Source organism: Bombus terrestris, chromosome 11 (assembly GCF_910591885.1).
Source record: "Bombus terrestris chromosome 11, iyBomTerr1.2, whole genome shotgun sequence".
NCBI classification, from domain to species: Eukaryota; Metazoa; Arthropoda; class Insecta; order Hymenoptera; family Apidae; genus Bombus; species Bombus terrestris.
The window spans coordinates 5058708-5081238 of record NC_063279.1 but is presented as its reverse complement, the minus strand read 5'-3'; the positions used below and the strand labels follow the sequence as shown (position 1 = coordinate 5081238).

Here is a 22531-nt window from a genome sequence, read left to right as displayed (position 1 = left end):
AAAATACAGTTATTTCCAAAATAAAAATATTGAAATATTGTATATAATTCGTGTTTGTCAATGAATTACTTTATCATTGAAAGTGTATCGAATATAACAATTATGATAATAGTTTGACTAGTTAAAATACACAAAGTATTGAAACAAACTATAATAGAAATGGTAGAAATATGAAACAATAATCATTCGATATATCTTGTATCAGCTATATAATATTTATTGCATATATACCCCATCATTATACAGAACACTGTTAAACTTTTCTGTTTAAAACGCTTTCTACAATTAAATACAAACCCATAATCTTTATCAATCAGAAATTTTCGCTTCTACAAGAACTTTGTTTCGTCCAAAATTTTATGAATCATCCTGTATTCTAGAATCGAGTTAGCGTACTTCTCGTTGATCATAAAATCAGTGCTGCAAAAAAGGCTTCTTGCTAAAAAATGATATCTGCGACGATGGAAAAGAACGAGACGTATAACATGACGTATGAAAATTCGAGAAGTGGCTAGTTGAAAGGGGTTGCGAGAGGGCGAGCGAAAGAGGAGCGAGAAAATCGGGGAGAGACTTTATATACACGAGTCAAGGCACGGGTAACGGATATACGAGCCATATTACAGACTGCTACTGCACACTCGCCAGGTTTTATAAGGCGCTTAAAATTTTATTCGTTATAAAATTCCTTCGTTCCCGCCCACCTACCCCTGTCACTCGTTCATCCCGGATGCACACTGGAAATTTCGTGCACGATAAAGGGAGGGATGATTTCGAGTGATTTACCGACCTTCGATGCGCTCGTTTACTCTTTACCTTTAGTCACCCTTCGTCGAATTCTTTCCTGGTTCAAGATACTTCTAATCGTGGTTAGTATCACCAATGTCTCATATTTTTATATCGAATATCTATGATTATCGTTAGAACCGAACTTTTTAAAATTTAAGTATTTTTATTTGCATTTTTCTTGACATTTAATTCACTTTTTTTAACGACCTTGTGACACTGCTTCCTAAAATTGCTATAGTTTATATATATCGCAGACTGTATATTTCTTTATCCTTTGAAGTTATTCTGCCAAAAGCACATTTATTTTTAAACAGAATATACTTTGTATATTTAATAACAGAATGAGCTAATTTTATCAAATATATAATATTGTAGGTACAATATTCAAAGGTGTAAGAATCTTCTTTACTCCTTTATCAGTAAAAGATAAGATAAATTAATTCCGCTCACGATATATCAACAAGGTTTACACGCTTACTATAACATACCTACTTTATGATGTATGTAAGATCAAAGTTTAATCATTTAATTTTAGACGAAGCAGCGAATAATTACACAATTAGATGCTCGATAGATTTAATGTTCATCCACGCGATAGTGGAAACACTATATTCATCCTTTTCGATAAGAAACACGTCTATCTTCGTACGTGGCCGTTGCTTTAACTTTGTACAACAGCTTGATTAAATTACTGACTTGTACGGCACGCTACCGTGATAGGTATCGCTATATTTAATTAAGAGTGTCCTTTCTTCTTACTGACGTTAATTACAGCGAACCTTTATCCAGCCATTAAAAAATTATTACGACCACGGCGGAATACCACGTGTACCGAACAAATATTCTTTCCTTTCTCTAGTTTACTGGCTTATTAAGTGCAAAACTGCTATTTATATCGTAACTTTCCGTTACGAATTAGGACTCGCCCAACATTGTTTCGATAAACTTTACACGGTATTATTAAAAGTAATAACAACCCTCGACAGAATATCAACTCATTAAAAGCTTCTCTTCATGAACTTACCAGAAACTATTCAATCTTCTTTACACATCGCAGAAAGAAAATAATTGAGGTCTTATAGGTCTATGGTAAATACCGTATATAGACATGCATCGTATTTTATAGACAGATAATTGAATTATTATGAAATTTTTATTTAGTTCATAAATGCGGAAAGAACGAAGTTCTTTAAGTACCGCAATAATTATTAATTCAGAGGCAACTGATACTAAAAAAAAAAACTGAAATTAAAACTTCTGTGGCAATTTACACGATTTACCATTTTCTTTTATAGACCGTTTTTCAGGAAGCTCGTCGACACGAGAATTTATAGATCAACTCACTGGCATTGTTTAATGGTTTAATCAACATTTCAAACTTGCAAAAGTCGAAACTTCCATCGAACGAACACGCTGCTTATTATCCTTATGCTTATCCTACCCTTTTCTTCAATTAAAACCGTCAGGAATATCCCGTGAACATCGAGATTCGCGTCATTTCCCTTCCAAAATTTTGTATGCAGTTGAACGTAAGTAGCTCCTTTTCGTGGAAAGAAAGAAATACCACACCGAAAGTGTCCCTTTCATGGTACAGGTAAGAGAGGGTGGTTCGACGAGATTCTTCCACTTTGGGGGATGGAACGAGAGAAAGAGAAGGCTTCTCATCAGAATAGACCGTACTCGCACCAACGCATTGTTACTGAGTTATGTTCGAACGACTGCGCCTGAATTCGATTTAATTTTCTCGAAAAAAAAAAGATTAAGCGAAAATGGCTGCCGGGGGACGAATGCAGAGCGCCCGTTCTCCCGGAAAGCCTCTAAAATATTCGAAATTGTTACCTTAACCGATGCATTGTCGCTGGTACGGATCCTTTCAAAGGTCTTTTTTCTTCTTTCTTCCCCCAGCGGATTTCTTATTCGTTCACCTCGCCACCGGTTCTCGGGTGACGAGCGACGCTTAAGCGAATTTTAAACGACTCACGGTTGATTAATTGCGCGTCGCCCGCTGGTCAATCCTTTCGGGCCTCGGCGAATGTTTTTTCGTAGCCAGTGACGAGAGTAATGAAACGAAACACGAGGGACACAAAGGCGAACAACTCGTTCGTTCCTCTTCGGTGTTTCGCTGTTTGAAAAGTATTGAGGCTGCTCGTTGTTAGAACCAACCGAGAGTTATGAGTTATGAGTTGTGTTTCGATGACAAGGTTTTTGTGGAACGTTCGATTCCTTCGAGAAAATAACGTGAATATTAGCAGTTAATTGGATAAATTATAATATAATAGCTTCCAGATCGAAATCCTACATTATAATTTTTCTATATTGAATTTTAATTCTACGTTGGCATTTTCCTGAATTGTATAATTCCATATTGCAACTTTTCTATGCTATAATTTAACTATGCGTTGCAATTTTCCTATATCGCAATTTTTCTGTATGGAATTTTAATACCATATCGCAAGTCCTTTATACCGCATTTTAATTCTATATCGATAATACTTTGGCATTATTCTACCCAACCCGAACATGTACATCTCATATTTGCTATAAAACGGCAGAAAATACATCAAAATAACTTCCCTGTACAAAATCTCAAAGGAAACGAACCGGCTAGCCTTCGAAGCTCTGCGAAAGCAGAAACCGATGGGACACGGTTTAATTCGCGCGAATGAAATTAATTATGAAGATAGAGGAGATCCTGGAGGATGTCGGCCGGTCCTCGCATCCCTCTTCCTCGTTTCCCGGAGGGAGGCGGACGGCCACGTCCTGTCGGGCTGCAACCAGTTTCGAACAGTTCGACGGAAACCAGTCGAGCGAGAGGAAACAGGGACTTGGGGAAGGGAGAGGAGACGAAGGGAGAAAGATAGACGCTTAGCGGAGGGACTTACGGACACTTGGCCGCTCAATGGCGCGAATTTAAGAGCGCCAGCCGTTACGCTTCTCATTCGTTAGCATAAATTAATTATTTTCCAAGGGAACGTAGAGATATGCCGGACAGAACCGTTTAGAAATATCAGCCGGAGACACCGGTTGGTTGATTGTTACTGCGAGTTGCACACCGCAATGCGGTGCTCCCGAAGTGTTCGTAATTACCTCGCATGTAAGAAGTCGTTTCATAATTATCTTCCGGTCACATTGGAATCGATATTCGCCGTAATTCAGCCGAAGAATGGCGGCTCGTGAAGCGAGGTCTAGGTTCGGTGAAAAGAGGCGTGACTTCGAATAACGATAATAAAGGAAGGAGACCAAGTATGAGAAAATTGTGTGCTTTTTGCGTGGTCGTGCACAAAGTCCAGAGATTTGTTAAGTTTTCGCTAATAAAAACACGCTCTGTTAGTCTTAAGGAATCCTTGAAATTCTCTTTCACAACCACACCGCGAAGAAACGTAATTCGATAACGTTAATTAACTGGGAAGAACCGCAAATGGAACGTTGCGCAGAACGTTACTAATTAATGGGTTGCTGCAGTTGATCGCGATTACAAGAAAGACAACGCCATACTTCTGAACGTTAGGACGATAGCAGTGTTCTAAAACGACAAACCAAATGACAACGAACGTATAAAAATAACGCGTATACATCCACACGAACAGCCAAGCGCTCGTTAAAAAAATTACCAATCGGAAGACGTATTTATAATCTTTGAAAACCACGTTTGCTTCCCCCGCACATGGAAATCCAGTCGAGAAACCAGTCGCGCTAGAACGTCTTGCATCGATGTCGGACGATTCGAATCGCAATGGTTCGAGAATAAGAGAACGAAGAACGAGAAGAACGAAAGAAATATTTTACAAAGTTGCACCCACGAAACAGACGGAAAGAAAAGAAGACGACGATCAAACGGGACGAATTGGAGAAGAAAGCGAAGCGTAGAAATAAACGGGACATCCGGCTCGAATTAACGAACGAAAATTCAGCTTGATTAACGCGGAACGAAATCGGTGACGAACGCGACGCGGTCCATTCCGTGGACCCCCGCGCTCGCGCGAATTAATTAAACCTGTGTCATTGTGCGCGATCGGTCGAGGAACACGCGTAGAATCAGAGACGCAACACACGTCCGTTACTCGGTTCGTGTCTCTGGAAATCGGCGCGGATAGGTTTTGAGGTCGCGTCCAGTTCGTGCACGGGCGCGCACAATAAGCGAAGTGGACTTAGATTGGGCTAATTAATTAATGCGCACGTCCTGTCTCGTCCCGCCTAATTATCTCGCTTGTCAGCTCGACCGTCGTTCGCCACACCGTTAATACGTGTCTCCCCCTCTCTCCTTTGCGCATTCCACATTTGCCTTCTCGCTCTGTCACGTTTGCTATTCTTGTTCGTCGTCTCTTTCTTTCTCGTTCCTGTCTCGTTCCTAGCTCCGGTGGATCGTATCTGTGCGTGTTTCTCGTTTCTCGTACGTTCGGGGTCAGCCTGTCTTTCTCTATCCGTAATTATAATCAGGCTAATTGTGACGTCAGGCACAGGAAGCTACACCTAGAAAAATCGCCCGACGTCCGCGAGCCACACGAGATACCTACACCACGTCCTACGATCGTTTAAGCGATACTGATCTAACGCGCTCGCAGATCCGTATCTGAGTATAAACCGCGGTTCGAATGGTGTATCATGGTTCGCGGTTTGATCTTGGCACGGTGACACTTTATCGAGAAGAATGTGAATTAGTTAGAGTAGACTTGTAACACGTGCTATGTCGGCCTATACATACAGTGACAGGTTAGATAATAGTAGACAGGAAACGTTCATGCAAATTCATATCTTTATGAGAAAAGAAAATGAAATCTAAATGGAGATTTGTTTCTCTTATTAAATACGATATTACGACCTGTTTTTCGCTTTAAACGTTTTATATATTTTTGTATATTTTAAACTTTTTTTACTTTACATACAGTCGACTTTTAAATGTTCAAGTATTTACACATATTGGGCCTTTTTAAGTTTTCATGCGATGCGAATTAATCGTCACTTGATATACTTTGATCGTAGATGACTCACAACAGCATCAGTTAAGTTATTAAATTATAGTTCAAAATCAAAATACTTTGTTTCTTTTTAAATTCTGCAATCTACCCGATAAGGATCAACATTAAGCGCAGATTAGAATGAAATATTCCAAAGTAGAGTACATACAATAACATATTTGGAAGCAATGAATATACATTAAGGATACATAGCGTCGTTAATTTTAATATACAATTATTCAACTTTTTAATAGATAATTTGCATGTATAATCTGTCGGTTATACAAGTTGACGAGCACTACTATAGATCATTAACTTGTCGTTAGTTTATGTACATATATTAGCAATATTTATATGCTGCTGTTATAAATCTGTTTGGACATTTATGATCGGATAGTATATATAATCGATATGTTTCCGACAAAAATTTTATTGTGAATTAGGGAATTTTGTACTTCACAATATAAAGGGTGAAATTGTTTCTATGAATATAAATAGTAAAATAATACCTTTTACAGCGAAATTTCCAAAAATTTAGTTAAAACGACAATTCAATGTTATAACATATTCTTCGAACACAGAACCAGCAACTTAATAAAATTAAGAATAAATATTTCGAACATCCTCCTGGAAAATATATCTCCTTTATACAAAAATTCTATACGTATACTACAGATAGAATTGAAAAATATTTTTTCCCAACAATAGCTACCAGATACCTAACTATATTCAAGCAGCGTACCTAAACCCAAGACCAAGGAAAGAAAGAAGCAAGAACAGCCCATTATCGTCATCTAAATAAAATTACGGTTTATTTTCGCGAACAATTAGCCTCGCTCTGCTGGAGTAGGTAGCAATACTCGTTCTCTGTTCGTAAATAGCCTCGAATCTCGCGGTTCATTAATTTCGAAGAATCCATAGGCAGGCCTGCGCTCTCTCTTGTGTCTCGCAAAAGGATCGTTCGATTCTTCTCTGCGTGGAATAGGCTCGAATTTGAATCGACGATCAACCACGATGGGAACGAGGCATTGATGCGTGTCCAGAGGAATCGTCGATCAGTTGCGTGCGCGCGAAATTGCGAGCGATAAACGCGAAAATTTACCGCACGACGGATCGATTTGGCGGCGAATTAACCGATGAATCTCGATCGCGGTATCGCCCCTAATGTGATTAGTTTTTCTCTCTTGTTGCCGATCATACTCGCGATAATGGTAACCGTAATAATGGCCATAACGACGGCACGCTGGCAGAAAAGTCACGCGAATATTTCCGCCATGTGAATTCGTACGATGACAAACACGAGCGTAAGTGTCGTCGAGTTAGTGGAAAGAGTAGATGAAAGACAATTTAAATCGATTAGAAGATTTGGACGAATTTTTTCTTTGGAGGAAAGGCGATTCAAGAGACGAAGAAATTGGGAATTGCGCTTACAATTGGGTGTCTGAAGTATGAAGCAAAGATTTTAATCACAGGCGTCTACGTTTTTTGTATTAACTTAGATCTCGGGTTGCTTGGTAATTTCATTTATGAAATAATTGAACTTTAACAATTTATCTGATGTAATACGACTCTTGCGTTTAATGATATATCTGTTTGTGAAAATGATTTTGCAATTGATCAAATCTCGAATTTTCTAAAATTCTCTACTAGATCACGGTAATTAAAATTATTGCAAAACTGACTACTAACGTTGCCTGATTAATTGTTGCGTAATTAAAAATTCAGCTATTACATGATCATATAATTTAAAAATTGCACGTGACTATATTTTCTAAATCTCATTTCATTCGGTTATTACTTTAGCAGTATACTAATTAACATGGTTAATGAATTGAAATGAAAGCAAATGTATGTGCACTTTCTGAGATTACGTATTGATACGCTGGTTTTCATAACTTTTTATTTAAAAATATGCAAATTTCGTGCGTTTTTCTCATGCTGCATATTCTGAAATATAATTAATTACTCTTTCGTCATTAACAGTACGAAGCGAGGTTAAGCATAAAACTTGGAAGTCAATTTTTTCTGGAACAATCAAAGTCCTTCATGAATTTCAATTCCAGTCTTATCTAGGAATATAGTTAAGATAAATTAGATAACCGCCGTGTAAATTAATTTATTACCCTAAGTAAGAATTCTAATTCTGGAATAAATCCTATCGATTTAGCAATTTTTAGTCTCAAGCATGCATTTTAATCCAATTTATCTTTTCTCTTTCAATCCATCATAGTTCACGTATTTCATGGAATTAAAATCGACCTGATTAAAATTAATCTTGAATAGCTTTCTAGCTAACAAACAATAGCTTTCCAGTTTAGTTGTTCACTCTATTCTCGTTATAAAAATAATTTCAAAAACTAAAATCCACACACACACACACAAAACGTCCATAAAATTATTTTAATCTTTTCAAAAATAAAAGATTGACACAGATCCGTAACCTCTTTTCCTTTAAATAAAAAAAATCTCATCGATCAGAGGTATAAAATCGCGAACCTTAAGAGAAGATTTTATAATACTTAATACTAAATACGGTAAGAGAAATTTGTCAAATTTTAGAACTAAGTTTTGTACAAAAATAATTTATTATTCAGCATCGGAGATAACAAAAATTCAATCAGCCGCGAACGTATGTAGGAAAAGTTCCAAAATTCAGCAGAGTACGAGTCACGGTACGAATCCACAGTGGAATTGATGGGCGTGGTGTATTTTCACGTGATTTATAGATATAGAATTCGATTTAGGCAGGTACGCGAAGCGCGAGGAGTTCGCGTCGCTTGTAAAGACTCGCGAACTGCCTGGAATTCGAATGAATAAACGCGAATCGAGCGTGTCGCGCTCGAAGAATGAACGTGGAGGGAGGCCAACAGAAGAGCGAAAATGAATTATGGAGGAATGTGGCGAAAAATGTGCACCGCTTCGATTGGCGCGCGCGACTGGCTTTTCCCACGAGTTCTGGAACGAGGGCTTTCGAGGCTGCGTCAGAAATAACGAATGCATTAACCTTACTACTGTTAGGTGGCCAAGAATAAGTAGAGCTGCACGAATTTACGCCTTGAAACAAATGCAAGCTATATTTTATTTATAAAGGAATCCATTTATCTAGAACATTCTAAACAGATGGTTTAGATTTCGATAAAGTATAACGTAGCACTTGAATAGTGGAAAAGAGAAACAAGCTATGTGTGTATATCGATATTTTATGAAACGACGAAAATCCATTTATCCAAAATCCGACATTTATAGCGATTTTAATTAATAGTGATTAATCCGATGGAATAATCTAAATCACCAATTTGGTCGATTAAAGAAAAAAGATTAGTGCCTCAATGGAAATTTGTTTCACTTTTGATAAAATAAAATATTCGAAATGCTATTTTAGTTAGAGACGGTGACAGTTGCTAAAGAGACCAGTGTAATACATTACTACACAATGAGCTATAATTTTAAATAATCGCAGCATAACAATAGCAATATTTCATTTTCCGCTAGCCAAAACGCCTTGATGCTATACAACACAACCGAACTTAATTTTTCTTCGATAGTTTCGAAACAAGTGTAACAATGTTTGTTAGCCAGAGAATCATCAACGCAATTTATTTTCATTGCGAAAGCTAAAATAAGATATGTATTAACTTCTAAAATTTGTCCACGACCTATAATCTAAAGGGGAAAATAAAAATATTTAAACGATGCAGTAAGAACGCACTAATTAGCATCCACGTTAGACAGAAAATGACTAAAATTATTATATTAATAGTTACGATTCTTCAGGGAAAAAGGAAACTACTAACCGCATGTTCTACTTGCGAAACAAAAATCGTTACGCTAATTCGAAATTTGTTACAAAAGGCAGAAACTCAATCCATCGGAATCGAACCCGCTAAATAGGTAACCGATGTTGGGACACAGAGGAGGGGACGACTTCCAGTCCACTCGACCTCAATTCGGGTGCCACGTATTCAGGATAATCAAACGGAATTATGCTTGCCGTGGGGCAACGACTAACCGATCCCACAAATCAAAGAATCTACATGGAAGCGTTTCGTTCGAACCCCACGGAACCGATGAATCGAAGGGTGATGAAGATTCGGTTATGCCGGTGGAATAAAGAGACTCGATCGATTGGCTGATCAGCGAGGATCAGACGCGGTGTAACGAGTAAAAGAGAAAAGAAAAAGAGGATAATAACGGAGAAAGAAATAATCGAGACCCGGTGGAACAGGTAGAGAATTCGGGTACGCTGCTGCTAGATTTCATCTTTCACCCCTTTCGCTGACATAAATCGAACGACAAACGAACAACACCTAAAGAAAAGGGATCGGAGAGGTGAAAGAGGGGGATGGTTCGAGCTTTAAAGACCGCAACGTACTTTAATTGTATCGTTGAGACGAGGCGGAGAGAAAAGGAGAGAAAGAAATCTAGCAAACTAACAGGCAGAGAATGAGAGCAAAAGGGACGAAGGGAGGGAAATGGAAGAAATAGAGCAGAGGCTCGTCGTGTATCATGTATTTTAAGGTATTTGGGTCGCGGCAAGGGTGCTACCACTGTTTCTATTATTGTCTCAAAAGGGAAGCAGCCCCTTCGCTTTCAGGACCCTGGCGTACACCTCTATTCACCTGGAGTAAGCAGACCTGACGAACCGATCCACGCGTATTCATCCGCCTCTCCTCTCTCCTACCGTCAACCTGGCCTAAGAATCGAAAAAGTGACAACTTCTACGCGTATATCTCTCCGCTCTCTTTTCCTTCGGTGTATCTGTCTGGACCAGCTGGGCGACAATGCCGGGAATTAAGGGCACGGATCGTCATAGGTGTGGGAATCCCGGGTGAAACAGAGCTGCGACCCGGCTTGACTCTCACAAGAATGCATACTAATACCGAGACGGATAGTCCGTTCGTTATATCGAGGAAGCAGAAACGAGGATTTCCAACTGCTGTTGGTTGCTTGAGGGGGGATGCTGTCGAGATCATCCCTTGAATTTATTCCCATGCTTCTTGATGATCGTATGCGATCTGCTGGACGTAGAGAGAACCGGTAGCAAAAAGGCGTGGAAGACGTAGATTTAAGATGGTACGAATACTTTTAGTAAGACGGTTAAGACAAATACTTATAAATACTTTCGTCGTACGAAGATGTTTCAATAACTTTGAGAGGAAACTAGGAGGAAATAGCAGGTATCTTTTCACAGATGCTTGGGTGAACATAATATATTATATATCTGTGTAATACTTGTTGAAGTACGTATGAACGAAAGTTCTACAGTAGCAGTATCTTCTACATGGACGCATTATACATCTAAACAGAATTTTACAAGTATTTAAACAGCGAAAGACTATAATCTATCTATTGAAATGTTTGGTTTATGACATTTTTGCAAACTTTAAATTCACAAATTCCATATACCTACTAGAATGCTCCATTTATTCTATTACCATCTACTCGAACAAAAATTAGCCAAAATAAAAAACAATTTTCCATTCGAAAATAAATATTCAAAATTCAAATATCGCCTAAAACGTTAATCATCGTTATTTGGCCCCTCCTTCCCCTCTACAGATTCGATTCTAACGTACATATTCTAATACCTATAACTTTTCCCTCATTCCTTCGACGAATCGTTCAGGTAAAATTTCTGCTAGCTGGTAGATTATCGATGAATGAAAACCAACAACGATGCGTAGAGTGACTGCTCTATCGTCATTAACAGACTGAAAAATCCCTTACTTCCTTGCCAGTCAGGTATTCCTTTCTTTCTCTCTTTCATTCCCCGTTTCTACCCCTTGGAGAGTAACAAGTGCACGCTTCACGTGGAAATTAAGGATGCAAAAAACGCGCTGCGGCCTCGCAGCGGGAAATTTGAATGTGAATTCGAGGCAGCGGCGGGTCGCGTGCTGCTATGGATCTAGGAGTGAAATTTGCATACGGAAGGTCCTTGGCACGCATGAAAGCCCCGTGGCTGCCTTTGTCGGGAACGTGCTACGACGAGACGTTCGATTCCTTCGATACGCGTAACGGCCACGGTTTTAAACGGTTTTCGATCTTGATCCATGTCGAACCCTTCGATTCGTACAACGACTCTCGGAATCACGCATTTACATAGGTACGTCTCGAGATACTTAGCGTGAACGAAGATTGAAAATTATTTTATAGGAATACACGGTGCTAGGAGATTAAGATTAGAATATCTTGATTTAGGTACGTACCTTGTGTTGTAGATCGTTCAACTCGCCCTGTAAGCCTTCCATTTAAGAATCGAAAGCAGCCTTAATATCCCACTAACGCTTCCACCTACAAGGAAAACAGTATCGTTCTTGTGATAGTCTTCACACACTCGTAAGAAATATTTAAAACAAAATGTGATAGAAATATATTTTCAGTACATTCGGAGCAACGTGTATTTTTATATACATCCTTCTAATTTCGATCAAATTTTATTTCCTTTCAATCCGTCAAACGGTTACACTATCACAAACTTCAACAAACTTTCGTCTCATATGTACAAAGATTGTAACTAATTCATCGCTTCGATTCTATTTAAACTCTTGACCTAAACGAATTCACTCTCAACAGTTACCCGCAAGTCATTTTACCCCATCAAAGCGAGTCATCGAACGTCGAGATCCTAGTGGAAAGCGTGAACCACCTAATCAAACATATAGCTGCCTTTGAATTGCCTTTTGGTACGACTTAAACATGGAAATAAATTCCGATCGCACGTTCCAGCCTCGTGTTCCCGATTTTAATTATAATCCAGGGAAGCTGCACCGGTGTGCCGTATCCGTCGCCTCATGCAAATAAATCATGGCAGGCCACAAAGCACCACTTCCGGCTCGTGTCTTCTATCCGGAAAAAAATTTGAATATTTTCTTCTCAGACGTTTCTCTTTCCCCGTTCGAACGATCGTCGATGCGCACAGGCACGTGTCCAAAAATCGTCGATTCTAATTCTAATCTCCACGAGTCGAATTTGAATAACGTTCCTCACCCTCGAGTTTGATCTCGAACGCGCGCTAGACTTTGCGACACAGAGCATGCTGGAAACGGGATCATCGAGCACACGCGACCGAATTTCGTTCTCCTCGTTCCTGGCGAGCCCTCCACTGATTTGCATCATTTTACTTTCTTTTTTATTTCCGCGCGTGCCGGAATAAATCTCGGTCTGATACCAGACGTTACTCGAGGTGAGTCGAACGAGCGGATCAACGGGTCGAACGCTGCGCGCGTTGCCATCGTCTGAATAAATTTATTTGATGGTGGATCGAGGCTGAGAAAATTTAAACGTTGAAAGTGTAGCACTGGAGGAGAAGCGTAACGACGAACTTTTGGATTTTCTTTTTGGTATAATTATATTTTTTGTTTTACGAATTTTTGTAGAATTAAATATTACATAATTACGTTACATTTCAGTTAGTTAGGTATAGTAGAATAAAGCGTGGCATTCGTTAATTGGAATATGAAATATTAATAGCAGCATTGTATCAAGATTATCAAACAAAACAGATTTCTCTAATCACCTTTTACACTTTCTGATCGCATCTTCTTGCAACTTGCCGAGTATAATCTACTCCAAATCATCTTTACCGATATAAATTCGTTTAATATTTCATCCCACTGAGATCTCAAAATGACGTCACGCTCTTGAAATAAAAGCAACCGCTGGATCGATACAAAAATCTGCCAAATCACTTCCATAAAATCTCCCCTCTAAGACTGGACCCGTTCCGTTCCAGTCACTACGCAGCTTCATCATTGAACCGACGATCTAGCGGGACCATCGTGACGCGAAATCACGCGAATAAAACGGCGTTAAAGTACATGGATCGCAACGAATTCTCCGTATAAACCTGTTGGAATCGTTATTGTCACCCACGAACCCGTGGTCTTGCTGTTGCACGACGAACGAACCTCGTGTCTCGAGGCATCGACGAGGGGACACGGCGCGTTTAGGACGCGCGTACGAGCCTACAATTATTGTCATTGTCACCCACGAGTTTCCATACGCGTCACCAACGACGGAGTAAAAGTCGATCGGACGCAGGCCGCGGAGAACGATCGACTGATCGAGGGCCGCGTAAAACGTGCGGAGACACAGCAAACGACCGATCGATCGCTCGTACACACGACGATTATTACTATCGTCGCGCGGCGATCTTCGTCCGTGGAACTTCGTTAACGCGATAAAAAATCGCCATCGTCTCGACGAGTTAGCGAACGATCGGTCGTTTCACCGAGGCGGGATCGCACGGGTATCGATCGACGGTTATTGCGCGATCCAAGATCGTCCGGGAGTGGAAGACGCGCGCTGCCCACGGGACAGGACGATTCGCAGGACATTCGATCGACGTCCAGCCAGGAATCGATTAGCTATCACGATTTTTCACGTGTACCTCCGACAAATTACCCGGTAAGTTACGCTCGCCTCGGGTACTGCCTCCGCCCCCGACGATCCAGCAACGATTGACGTGTTTCTCGCTTTTTCTCTGTTCCTACGAACGGAGACTACGTTTCCAGAGGTTTGTCCAAGAGAATGCTTCTTATCGTTAAGATACGCTAATGTGTGTCCGAGAGATTGCTTGGAAATTTACTGATATTTCTGCGAAGAGAACGTATGGGATGTTTCCTGCGAGATAAGCTTGACGATCTTATAAATTAAGAAACTGGGAGATGGTGAGTTGTGGACGATGTTTCTCTTTTATAGGCAAATGGATGAGAGGTGCGGTGAAGGAGAATACGAGTGGGATAATTTAGTTGGTTGTTACGATGCTTGAGCATTTGACGAAGTTGATGTTTATATGATTAAGAGAACGAAATATATTTGTTACATTTAGATTAAGTGAATATTATAAGACAAATAAATTAACACGTCCAGTGCCTATCGATTATGGACATGACGATGGAAATTGGACAATGGAATTTAATTCGAATTGTTTCTGGCGTGTGTATCTATAAATTTGTCTTTGCAAGATTCTATCAATTCACATATTAGTCAAATGTAAATTACATTACTTAGCAAAATATTCCATGGGTGAGTAATATAATCATACAGTTTCATCTATGATTTAACGATAACATTTCACGCACGAATAAAACTACATTTCGATATTCCGATACAAAAATAATCCACTTTTACCTATGAATTTACTTTGACATCAAACTTCTTCAAGCAACGTTAAACATACTCCAGAAACCTTCCCGTAATTTATTAATTCTCTTTGAAAAAATGTTATGAACTAGTCTCTAAAACATGTACATATAATTCGCGCCAAAATCGTAATTACGTAAAATCTCGACGATGTCGAAGAAAACGCGTCGTTAACGTCAAGAAGCTAGGGTTAATTCGTGCAGGCAGCGTACAATTTGAGGAATTCCGCGAAACGGAGGACGCGCGTCTCCGTCGTTTATAGTCTTTTTAGTGTGCCTTCGGTGCTCGATCGATAAAAATATTACGATTCAAGCGGGACGCAGACATTTCGCGGATTGCCGGCCATTCAACAACATCGAACGCGCATCCCGTGGAAACTATGCCGTCGTAAAAATCTCTTTCGCGCCTGCATGAGAGACGAGAGGACCAACGTTCTCTTGATCGGCATAAAGTACAGCGGGTATTAAATGCAAAATTGTGTATATATGCCTCCTGCCGCGTTCTTTTTCTCTCGAACGAGTGAAAACGTTGACCGTTTCGGTCGTGTCGGGTGATAAAAGCCGCGTTCCAACAAGAAATAAAGGAGATCGCCGTGATCTTGGCACGGCGAATCCGAGATCGTCGATCGATCGTTCGAACCCCCAGGCAATAATTATTATCGTCGCCACCCACGAGTCGACCTTGCGTCTTTTGAGCGACCGAGCTGAAGAAGAAAGAACGAATCCATAGGAGGAAAAGAAACCGAACGAAATAGAAAGAAACGACGCAAACTCGAGGCATTTACGACAAGCCGCGTTTCCAATAGTCCCTTCTAAGCTTTCGTTATCCTCTTCTAGATCGTGTTCAATCGTTTCTTTCTCTCTTCACCGCGAGACCGTCCAGCGGGGCTCGCGTGGGCGAACGAGCGACTTTATTGGCTGGTCCACAATGCGACATTTGCAGCTTCGTGTGTCGTAGGGTCGCTAGTATAACACGGCCACTTCTGGCTCAGGAAAAATTGCCGTGGATTACGTAGTCCCCCGCGACGAACTCGTTTTTCCTCGTATCGAAGCTCATTCGATGGCCGGGCAACGTCAAAAGCGCGCTCCAAACGTAACCAGAATCAAACAATCTATCCGTATTCTTGGTCGAATTTTAGATTCGCGACGATTTCGTCACTATGAAGTACTTTCTTTAGTTTTTAGTTGGATGGAAGTCGAATGACATTTATTAATTGCAAGATTAGTCGGTTCAGAATATTTTAGGATTAGGAATGGGTTGTTAGTACAACGATTTTCTCGTTGAGAAAATTAGCTTTGATTTTAAGAACGAGAAACTTGGAATATGTAATCTTAAATGAAGCGGAGAAATATAAAACACATATAGAAAATAGTGTCAAGTACATGATGTTTAAGGTGAACTTACAGGAACCCTCTCTTTATTAATATTAAACGCGCATTTTTAAAGAATACGACACTCCTCTGTATTATAATGTAAATGATTATTAGAAGCAACTCATAGTACGTAAATTATAACAGATACGGTACCTCATTTGTGGTAATTAATACAGATATATAATAAATTTGAAAAATATTCATAACAATGTACATTTTTACTCCTGTTATATTATTGCATTCCCAATCCTCAGCTTTCAAGCACTATATTTAAAATACTGATGAAATTATAGACATTTAATGCATCAAATATTACCATGGCGTGTCAATACCTAATATCCGAACGTCAAAGATATTCATATCGATAATTGCATAAATGCCATCCAGCTACTATTTACTAGCTACCCAGAAATATCAGCAATTTCGTTCTTTACTGTCTTCAACTATCAATAAACTTCGACCAAAAAAAAGCACACTGGAGAACATTAATAGCCTCGAAAATTCCAATAATTCTATTTCAAGATACGCTTACCTCATCCACGTCGATAAAAGATGACCGTTCGACAGTGAGCAGAAACATCGTGGTCGATTACTATCCGTGCCTCTCATAAAACCGTTGTACGGAAGGAATGTTTGTTAAAGTTTCACGGGTGTCATGGCGTCTTCGCCAACTTCGTAACGACAGCGTATCTACAATGTGTATCCGTACTCCGGCGAGAGAAGACAACAAAAGGGAGGGCAAATAATCGTGGAACAATGGCTGGGCAGGCTGCTTCCGCGATCGCCGTTTACATTGTGCAAACGAACGCCCGAAGCCTTACGGATTCTAAACACGAGACATCCCACCCTTGTCCGCTTGTTTTCCTCTCGGCTTGCACTCTGCTCTCCGCCTTTCGAAACGAGGGTGGCCCGTGTAGTAGCTCGGAATTTTATAGGGTTAATTACGTAATAGGGTTAACTGCGATTTTAGACCGAATTAGTTTCAACGACACGAGAGTTATGAATCGAACGATATTAATCCTTTGTGTAATGAACACCGTGGATGTACGTTAATCTACATTCACTTTCACTTGTGGATTATGTCTCTACGATTTGTTCGGAAATATTGGAATATCTTGTATCATTTGATAACAAGTCGTGTACACAGGCTCACAAACACTGGTAGATATCTTTTATGAATATATTATGTGCGTTGTGTGTAACGTTATGAAACTTCACTAGCTGCGCTATAAAATTTGTCTGCCCTGTTTATGTTAGTAAAGTTTGACAAATCCGAAAATATGTATAGAAATTGCAAGATATTTAATAGAAGTAGGCGAGATTATATAACATTTGTAGATTAATTTTCAATTTGGTTAGTACAATCATCATCGTCATTTCGTAAATGTCGCAAGGAACTATAGCCACAAACGTCACTAACTACAACTACAGAGAAAGTAAACACATTAAATATATATATGTATATCTTTTCAGTTTCTTTAACATGGTAATTAAAAGTTAAACGTGCGCTAATAATGGATGTAAATTATCGAGAAAGTAACGAGATCAATAAAACGAAACGTCCGATTAATATCAATCCAATAATAAAACAAGACTTTCTGGATCGTTAGAACGAAGCTACTCATTTCTTCTCCCAACAGCCATTATGTTCTCGTTTTTAACGATTAATTTCGGCATTTTGCTACCCCAAATAATCGTATGAAGTGCTCCTCCTCGTCGAGGCTCGCCACGCCACGTGCAAACTTGAAATTTTTTAATTGAAGGTTAACGCGGACTCTTACTGCGTCACTGTTATTTCTGCTTTATGGGGAAATAATTATCTAGTAATGACAGCTCCGTATGCTCTTACGATCGCCGTTTACAGTTTTGCACCATGCAAGCGTACGCTCGCCGCTTTACGGATTCTAAACACGGAACACTCCCTTCCCCTGTTCCCACCCCTTTACGACGCTGTTACCTCCGCTTTTGCCAGGGGATCGAAGGAATAATAGGGAATTGCACGTGTACAAATTCGTCGGAAACGTCGTTGTTCCTCGATCTTCGAGTCGATAATATCTTTCCAAAAGAAAGAAAACGGAAAGAACGAAAAGAAGGATCGGTACAAAGAAGAAAGAAAAAGCAAAATGAAAGATATAGGAACGTTAGCGCGATGAAATAGAAGGGGAAGGGAACGAGATACATGTTAGAAAACCTCTAATCTTCTCTTGGCTTAATATTCATCGCGCACATATAAACGCGCGCATACACGCGCACGAAAAACACGCCCAGCGTACACGTACTTAACTCAAGTATCGCGAGGTATCATTCACCACTATTTTCCCCGGTTAAATCCGGTAATTAGGTAAATAAAGCTGCCTGTCAGTGCATCCCTGCGATTGTTGCAAATGCCTCCCAGCAGTCACACGTAATCACGCGTAGTCACACTTGGCTGAGTGTATGGGTGGCCAGTGGAGACAGCAGCCGACCAGAACTCCGATCGGAATTTTCACGCGTCACTACCGCGTCCAATGGATGTGTTACATTAATCAAACTGACTTTCATACGGATTAACGTAATGCGTTTCATGATTTTTCTTTCATCGATGCCTCGTTTAATGCCTGCGTGTGATTTCACCGAATTATTCGCGTAATCTGCGCTTTTATTACGAATTGTAAATTTTAAGATATTTTGTGATATTTATAAAAAATAGAAAAATGATTTTTACGTTATGAACACTCATCTCGTCAAATTAACATTTTATTTTTACCACTTAATCGATTTAAAATCTACTAAACATCTGCAAATCGTCCTCGAATGGAATCAGATACTACGAGACTGGCGAAAGCGTCCACCCCTAGAAACATCCATCGAAACATTGATCCATTTGAAACAACATCAGAGTAGAAGCCGCCTGCTCCAGCCCGCATGACTACGCCAATGTGCAGAAGTAAACCGTTTACAGCATTGTACAATTACCCACGCCGGGATTCCATGGTCCTGCCACACCTACACCTACGCGAACGTCCGCGTCGCCCCGAGTGGCGAAACACAGTCGCAGCAGCGCCTGGCCACACGAGACCGTCCACGTAGTAGAACTCACGTGTGTACACGTGAACGTACACGCGGCTTGGGTTAGGTTAAGTATAATGCGCGGTCGTGCAGCTTTGGGGGCCCGGAGGCGCTAACATGAAAATCGTATGGTAATGGGGCACCGTGGCTCCTCCAGCATGGGGTCGAGCCCGTGTAGGAACCTAGCGAAGCCCGCGGTAAGTCTAGCTTTCTTCCTAGTATTAGCGAGTCAGCCAACCACGTAGTTCAGCGCGGAGAACAAGAAGAGGACGAAAGAAAGAACCGAGAGAAAAAGAGAAACAGCGAGGAGTAAAGCTACGAGCAAGAGGAAGAGAAGTCGTAGGCCCTCTCGAGGAGGGTCCCTGGGTTCGCGTGCCTCTGATAATTATACGCTCGAATCGAGTCCCGGGAGAAACAGAGAGCGAACAGCCAGCGGGAGGGAGGAATAGAGAATATCGAGTCTGCGGTTCGACAGGGTCGAAGTTGACCGGCGTCTAATCGATTCGCCGCCTCGGCATGGAAATTTCTTTCAGGTTGCCCCGCGGCCACCCTGCATCCGCAACACCTAGCATCTACGAGAAAATTCCGTGGGACTACCCGTGGAAGCCACCCGCTGCACGATCTTCGTGGACGATGCTCTTTCAGCTAGGCAGAGGCGAGCTGCACCTTCGATTTGTCTTAACGTCGGATTACGCGTTGAGAGCCCATGAATGTTAACCGTGGTCGTGTTGAATCCTTTCATTACGAGTAAGATATTTTTAGTCGTAAGCTTTTTCGTTTACGTAAATTACTCATTAAATAGGCTTTATGTTGCGTATATATCTACGTCCCTTTAGCACGGGTATATCTGTGGAATATTAATGGAAATATTTATAGGATTATTAAATGCTACGCGAAGGAATATTAACATCTTGAACATAGAGTTTAGGATTAAAATTCAGATTAACACGAAGATAATAAAATCGGGTTTCGTTGATTCTATCGATAGTTGGAAATTTTATTGGTGTTTTAGAGTCTCGTTTGGTGCTCGAGTGTTTAAGACACCGGCTTTCGCGGTAGAATTAATGGCGTCGAAAAATATGACCAATAAAGTTATAGGACTAATTAATCTGTTGCTTTACAACTTTTTCCATGATCGTTATTAGAGATAGCTATTTTATAGCTTTTATAGCTTTAATAGGAGGAGTTGGAGTATACATAGTCGTATATATTCTATTCGGCCTGATATAAGAAGACAAAGTAAATTAAACATAAACTATTCACATTTTAATGGTATAACGTAAAGAATATCGCGATAGTTATTGCAGCTGAAAATTTTTTTATAACGAATTTTTGAATCTTTGAAAATAATTGTCCAAACCAAAATAGTTATACCTATTTTCTATCAAAGTTCCACGAATTCGCGACACATTTCTTGCCACAGTTATTAGAATAATTAATCCGTTGCCCCAAGTTAAACCGACTCGACTTCTCGGAAGTAGCAGCTACACGCTGTTGTTTTATGAAGTACGATGTCCCCGATAAAATGATCGCAATGGAACAAACGCATTCGAAGTCACGAAATCTATTTACATTATGCACATAACCAATTTCGTGACTTCACGACGACCACGAAACAACAAAGACAAAAGCGATAAATAGTTGTTGAACTCGGACCGTGGAATGTCTCAACAGCGTTAAATATCCTTCTAGCGATTTTCTACTCCATTCGCCATAAAAGAATAGACTTTAAAAGAAACTAGCCAGATATAGCTTCTTTGTTCCTTTCCAACCGAAGAAACAGTTCCTTTTTGGAAAACTTTGATCACTCTGGAAACTTGAAACGCCCTAAAGACAACAAAGAAGACAATAAAAGATGTGAAACGTTATTTCTAAAACTTTCGAGCATCGTTTCTTCTATCATTTATTACAACGAATCATTTAGATTTTAACTTTGCCTTTATTTATAGACGATTTACTTTTGATTAAATACAAATTAAATTTACGAAAGGATGATCCAAGCAATCGTGGAACTCAATGCTTAAATTGAAATTAAATTGATATTAAATCATCATACCATAATCGATTCGATTTTATTGTCTGTAAAACGTAAGTAAAGCGAAATGTATGGTTGAAACGTTTTTAATTATTCAATACTTTACTCTGTGAGTTTGACACGAACAACGCGTGTTAAAATATACATGTCCATTTTGGTTCAGCTTCGAAGCTTCGCAAGTTGAAACTTTAAAAGCCTTGACGACTCTTTCACTCGTGGCAAATCTACATACTTCTGATAATTCCAACAATCAATCGTATCCTTTTCTTTATTCATTGCAATACTTAGAATCTGAGGAAAACAAGCGAAATTTTTCCTACGAATAAACTTTCGAGTAAGACCTCTCTGTCCCTTTCTCGCGTCACAATAATCGATACTACAATATTAATTTAACTTCGTCTTACTCGGTTCTATAAACACCCACAATCTATATTCTAAAAATACGTCACACTATACTCGATCTGTATTATTCATAAATGCAACGTACCTAAAATTAACTTTCACCAACGCGTGTCACTCGTATTTCTCAACCTACACATCAATTTTAACGAATCATCGCCTGAAACCGCTCCCCTCCCAGTCCACCCTCTTCCATCCCTTCCCAAAATCCCACAGCCCCTCCGAAACCAAGTAGACTAACGAACTGTCCTGTTTTTGCGACCAGGTTTTCAGGACAAAGATAGAAAGAAAAAAACAACATCGTATATAAGCACCCCTTTACAGCGACTTAAATTCAAGTTACAATTATAAACTTAAAAAATGTAACTCCGACACACAAAGTATTGCATGGCTATGTCGTACCGTCACGTGTCGGTACTTTTGCCTGAACCACCCCACAACCGAATTCATTGTTTATTATAGAAAACACACACATGTAACATACAAATACTGGTCAATAAACGCTATATAAAAAAAAAAAAAATCGCCTGAAACCGCGTTTAAAAAAGTACGAGAATCGTGTGTCGCCAAACACAAAAGCCATATATCGACTAATCGTAACCAAATCGTTCAACCAAATCCAAAGATTCAAAGTCGTGATCGTCGTGACAATCGTGAATAACTCGATCTGACGAATTGACGCGATCTGGCGAAATCTTAGCTAAATTGGTCGGTGATAATGATCGAAATTGTCGGCGGAAGGGCACGTGGAGTACAACCTTCGTCGGAACACACGGCAATATCGAACTGGA

General features: G+C 39.9%; 1 protein-coding gene across 6 annotated transcripts in view; it reads right to left on the bottom strand.

Annotated features, from left to right (window-relative positions):
• LOC100650490 (zinc finger homeobox protein 3) overlaps positions 1-22531 on the bottom strand; it is a 403793-nt gene that overhangs the window by 274927 nt on the left and 106335 nt on the right. For all 6 annotated transcript variants that reach the window (XM_048410380.1, XM_048410379.1, XM_048410378.1 and 3 more), the window contains one exon: positions 11948-12032. The gene's annotated coding sequence lies outside the window, so the exon portion shown is untranslated. The remainder of the gene's footprint in view (positions 1-11947; positions 12033-22531) is intronic.